Source organism: Hippocampus bargibanti, linkage group LG03, assembly GCF_051943395.1.
Source record: "Hippocampus bargibanti isolate YZ-2025 linkage group LG03, ASM5194339v1, whole genome shotgun sequence".
NCBI lineage: Eukaryota > Metazoa > Chordata > Actinopteri > Syngnathiformes > Syngnathidae > Hippocampus > Hippocampus bargibanti.
Window position 1 is genome coordinate 9,097,201 of NC_142736.1, and position 6,419 is coordinate 9,103,619.

Consider the following 6,419-nt stretch of genomic DNA (forward strand, 5'->3'; position numbering starts at 1 on the left):
CACTCATTTGACGACAATGAGGTTAAAATCTTAGTGAAAGAACATAGATGGTTTGAAAGGGGGGTAAAAGAAGCGATTCTTATAAAACAACAAAATCCTTCATTAAACCGGTCTGGTGGGGTGAGGTTCAATTTGGATCGTTCATACAATAGCCTGCTTAGGCAAAACAGGTTAGGCAACATTCGTAATGCTGATGAGGTGATACCGGTGAGGGTGGGGGAAATGGGCCAGTCGTTAGTCAGGAATGTAGGAACAATCAGTGGGGCCACAGGGAGTGGTCCTCTGCTCCCCCCAACCTGAGAGTAGGGACCTATCATAGCTGTGTCCGGCGCCGCCATGTCTGGACATTAGGGATATATAAATAGGGCCGATACGACCAGACCTGACGCCAATCAGGATGTGACAGTGCACCCCCCTCAACGGACACCCCCTAGCGCCCCACCCGGTTTGGAGGGATGAGCCGAGTGGAATGCTCGGGTGAGTGATGGGTCGAGGATCCAGGAGCGGGGAACCCACTGACGTGCTTCCGGCCCGTAGCCCTCCCAGTCGACCAGATATTGCAAGCCCGTGCCAATGCGCCTTGAGTCCAATATCTCCCGCACGGTGTACACTGGTTCGCCATCCACCATCCGGGGAGGGGGTGAGCGGGTGCTGGAGCTAGGGAGCTAGTTTCCACCGGCTTGACGAGGAACACGTGGAAGACCGGGTGGACCTTCATCGTGGGTGGCAGCCGGAGTCTGACCGAGACCGGGCTGAGGACGGCCTTGATAGGGAAGGGGCCCGCGAACCGCAGCCCCAATTTGGCCGACGTACCGACCAACCGGAGATCCCTCGTGGACAGCCATACCTCCTGCCCGACCTGGTAGACCGGTGCCTGGCGGCGATTCACGATCCGCGATGTGCTGATTCCGGGACGCCGTGCGCGACAGGGCGGCTCTGGTCTCCTTCCACACCCGATTGGCCCGTCTGAGGTGGTGTTGAATAGACGGGACCTCCACCTGGCCCTCCTGGGTGGGGAACAGCGGCGGCTGATAACCACAGACAGACATGAAAGAGGACCGAACTGTGGCTGAGGAGACCAGGGTGTTGTGTGCGTACTCCACCCATGGCAAGTGGATAGCCCACGATACTGGTTCTTGCGCTCCGTCTGGCCGTTGGACTGAGGGTGGTAGCCAGACGACAAGCTCGCCGACGCCCCTATGGACCGGCAGAAACGTTTCCATACGAACTGCGGTCCCCGGTCTGACACAATGTCCGCTGGAATCTCGTGGAGACGGACGACGTGATTAACCAGGAGCTGCGCCGTCTCGATGGCAGACGGTAACCTGGTTAACGGGATGAAGTGGGCCGACTTGGAGAAGCGGTCCACCACCGTGAGGACAACCGTCTTGCCATGGGAAGGGGGAAGGCCCATGACGAAGTCCAGGGAGATGTGGGACCAAGGTCAGGAGGGGACTGTTAGTGGTTGGAGAAGTCCCGCCGGGGATTGATGGGAGAACTTCCCACAGGTGCAGGCTGGGCATACCTTCACGTAGTGCGCGATGTCCTTCCTGTAGTCCGGCCACCAGAACCGCTGGGCTATAACGTGGATCGTCCTGTTGACTCCAGGGTGACAGGCGACCCTGGAGGCGTGTCCCCAGTGCAGCACCTCAGCGCGCAGTGTGGGGGGACGAATAGGCGATCCACCGGGCAACCCTTGGGAACCGGGTTACCACCTTGGGCCTCCTGAACCTTCTCTTCCACCTTCCACCTAAGGGCGCCCAGGATGTGTTGCGCCGGCAGGATGTTGGTGATGAACTCCTCCTTCTCTGCCAGCTCATGAATGTGTGACAGGGCGTCCAGTTTGGTGTTCTGCGATCCTGGGCAGTAGTTGAGGGTGAAATTGAAGGGGGTCAGGAACAGTGCCCACCGGGCCTGGCGCGAATTCAGTCTCTTGGCGGACCGAATGGCCACCAGGTTCTTGTGGTCGGTGAACAATGTGAAGTGATGTTTAGCCACTTCAACACAGTGTCTCCACTCCTGCAGAGCCAGGATGATCACCAGCAATTCCCGGTTTCCCACGTCGTAGTTGGCTTCCGCAGGGCTGAGACGGCGGCGAGAAGAAGGCGCATGGGTGGAGCTTCTGGTCAACCGGATAGCGTTGAGATAATACCGCCCGCACCCCGGACTCCGATGTGTCCACCTCGACCGCGAACGCGTGGTCTGGGTCGCGGTGGCGTAAAACAGGGGGGTTGGTGAAGGCGTGTCGGAGGCGGTTAAACGCCCCCTCAGCGCCGGGTGTCCACCTAAAGGGAACCTTAGTGGAAGTGAGACCCCAAAATCACTGGAGTTGTACGCGCGTCTTGGGGGTTGGCCATTCTACCACCACGTTGGTCTTGGCGGGATCGGCCCGAAGTTGCCCCTGCTCCGCGATGAACCCTAGAAAAGACAGAGAACTCACACTTCTCTGCCTTCACATAGAACCGGTTTTGCAGGAGCCGCGCCACGACCCGTCGGACATGCTGCCGATGTTGTTCTGCGGATTCGGAGAAAATGAGAATGTCATCCAGATAGACAAAGGCAAACACATTAAGGAAATCCCTGAGCACATCATTGACAAGATTTTGAAATACAGCAGCAGCGTTGGTAAGTCCGACCGACATCACCAGGTATTCAACATGCCCCGAGGGCGTTTTCAATGCTGTCTGCCATTCGTCCTCCTCTCTGACGCGAACTAGATGAAAGGCGCTACGCAAGTCCAGTTTAGTGAATATGGTGGCAATCACAGATCAAACAGACCTGCCTACTGCCTATGTAATGCATATATGTGAATGATAAAAGTAAATTGCACATTTGCTCATGAAACGAAATGTTGTGCAAAAGGAATGTTCATTAAAATCATTTTCCTAATGTTCTTGTGCTTCTTTACACCAAAAACTAATGACGGCGCATCACAATTGGTGGCATTGGTGGGATCATTTCGCCCTGCATGAAGTAGGTGGGATCGTTACGCCTTGCTGAAGTGGAAATGATAAGAGGAAGAAGGTGGGACGAGGAAGAAGTCGTGCAGCACGGGCCAACCAAACTGGACTGAAGAGCTCTGAAGGGGATCAAGGAAACCAGGAGCTTAAGTTGCCCCAAGAAGATGTCGTTCTTTTCCATGAGGCGTTTGACAGTTGCCGAGCCAAGGCTAGGACTGGGCAGAGTGAGACGGAACCAGTGGTGAAGCCTAAGATTCAAACAATGAGTACAAGCAGAGCTCTACTTGATGAGGAATTGGTGAAAGAAATCAGAAATTTCATGCAATATTCTCAACATAGAGAGGGGATGTTGATTGAACAGATCAACCAATTAAGAGATCAGATGCACCACAACAAGGAAGAATGGACATTTGATAGTCGATCGAGTCAACATTATCCTCCTCTAAAACCACAGCCCCAAAACGCTGACCCTCGAACATCCAGGCCAACAAACCTTCCTCAAGCACAAGAAACTCCCATGTTGGGTTACCTAACATATGCCCAACCTCCAGTGTCCTCGTCCAAGTCAAGCTGCAATTCCCATTGTTTCTGAACCCAGAATTCCAGAAAGAAACGGAAGATGCAGAACGTCAGAAGCTGGAAGAGGATCTCTAGCGAGAACAACAGCAAGAATTTATCAGGGAGAGATTGGCACACTGGGCTGAAGGTGTGAATATTGTTACCTACGGAACCAACAAGCTACTGTAAAAGTGGCAGGGCCCATACACTGTGACTAGGAGAATAGGACCTGTCACATATGAGATTCTCTGCCCTGACAAACAAAAGAAAAAATGTTATTGCTGTTTATTGGACAAGAATGTCTGAACTCTGAGGAGAGGGTGTGAGTGATGTCATGATGTCAAAAGAAATGTTAAATAATTTCTTGATTTCTGGATTTTGGATGGGAGAAAGGTGCACATTTCTCCCCATCCAAAACAGTAGAGTCAGGCGATTGCTAATTGTCTCTGAGAAGGTGATTACAACCACCTGGGAATGGCCAATTGCCGCTGGGACCTGATTGGCCAGAAGCTCAGGTGAACCACTTTTAAAACCAGACTGAGGAAGTCACTTCGAGGTGGAAGAAGAAAGGACAGCCTGGAGAGCAGTGTTACCTGTGGTCTGCCGAAAACTGATATCCACCACGACTTCAAATAAAGAAAGCTCAAAATATCCTTCCTCGATCTGGCTGAGTGAACTTTTATCATCTTTCCACCCGCTTGCTGTCTTGTCGCATAACAGACATGATATTTCGGTTACTTATAGCATATATGGTATCATTTTAATGGTCCGGCCCACTTGACATCGACCGAGGCCATATGCAGCCCACCATGTGAAAGAGTTTGACACCCCTGCTTTAAAGTATACCTTTTATTTTGAGTACTATGAAAATTTTTCTTTGAGTATGATGAAAAGCACTTTCAAAATGGATGCATTATAATCATTATTGTTGTTATTATTAAGGAGAATTGAAATCACTGGTGCAATTGGAGAAGTACATGCATTTATGGTTCTGGACTGCATATTGGGTTTGTTGTGGTTCCACTTCAAGTCACTCTTCTGAATGCCTCTTCAAAATTGGAGATAATCCCAGGGTTTGTCGCATGCCATGACACGTGGAACCATGTCGCTCCCTTTCCTTCCATGCTGGCAGCATAGCTGGTCCGTTCTATTATCTTGTATGGTCCAATCCTTCTGTTTTCAGACTCTCAGATACACATGCCCAGGGTACGCCTGTGGTTCAAGACCTGACTTGTTTGGGTTGTAGTCTGCGCCTGGACATGAGAAATGACAACATTCAATGAGTCCATATACACTTTATTTCATAAAGTGTATATGAACTCAGTTTGGACACAGTTTATAAGGAACCATCTGTTGAAGAGTGCATGTGTTCATGGACCAGTGACATCTTGGCCATCTTCCAGTACAAAAGGTTTGAAACCTGGTTCAGAATTAATGGGCCTCATACTGTAGATAGAGACACAATTGGAAGCAGAGCCACACAATTTGACTTAATCAAAGCCATCACCTTCAAATGTTTTGATTGAAGCATTTGATTCATACTGGAGACTGCGGATCACAAACAAAGCCACATTTATGCTTCTTTCCCAACCAGTACTTAGCCGGCTGGAGAGCCATTTACTTTTACTTCTTTTGGTTTGAGCAGAGTTTCTGTAATTTTTTAGTTTGTGAATATTTAACTCTCCATGGGGAAATGTTCTCAAAGTTGAACGGTTAGCAAAAAAAATCTAATTAAAACGTAATTTTGTGTACTGTACTTTAAAACTGATTTTTAACGTATCTGTTATGATATTCTTTTAGCCAGCAGGGGACGCAATGACATCTATTTCCTTTCCGTTCATCTGAGCTATTCGCTTCTCACATGCGTTCTAACTGATTGTTTAAAACCATAAAAATAGCCACACACTTCAAATACATTTGTAGGGAGAAGTTGCCGTTTCAGGGGAAGATTGAGATGGCAAGAGCTTAATTAGACCTTACCGAGTTGCTGTGAAACTTGAAATATACAAGGACATAACAAGGATCCTGAAGAAAGCAAAGTAGTTAAAGGCTGTAATATCTATATAAATGATGGTTTTACAGACACGGTGCCTAAAAATGTGAGAGAGAGAAAGATGGAAAGAGAGAGAGAAAGCTCTTCGATAAAGTAAAATATGGAGCTTGTAATGGAATGAACGGGTTCCGAAGACGAACTAGGATAAACTACTGCACCCATAATAATTGTGCGGGTCAACAGTGTGTAAAATATTGTCAACTACTGTATACAGCCTTGATTTTCCACAAGATGACGCAATTGAATTACAGGTATCGGCAATTCAAACAAGAATGTAGGTCACACAACAATGCTGGTTTCCTTTTTCTTAACATTGTAACATTCATAATCCCTTACATACATTTTTGGGCCGTTGAAATTGAATCAGTATTTTGAAAATATGTACAGTGTTGTAATGCATCATAATTACTACAATCCAGGGAAAAGCGAACTAAAATATAGTGCCTTTCCAGCAGCTCATGTATTTCTTTTTTCTACTTTCATTCGTTTCATCACTTTGCTGCTGTGAAATGTAAATTTCTCCACTGTGAGACTAATAAGGGCGAATCCAATCCAAAACAACGGCGGGGCAAAATTTGTCGATGGCATTTTATGTTCTCTCTACATAACTACATGTACATTGCTATGCAATATTGCACTGATAAGTTTTACATTAGATTTACATTGCCGGTAACAATCCACAAATAATTATGCTAACCTGGCTGTTATTGCTCCGACAATAAACTCGAGGCGTGTTGCTCATACCGTTAGACACCAAATGAATATTTTAAATGGTTATGTCACTTCTATTTTAGGGGGGGGGGGGGGGGCGCTGTCAAAGAGAAGCAGAGCGTGGCAGCTTCCCCCTC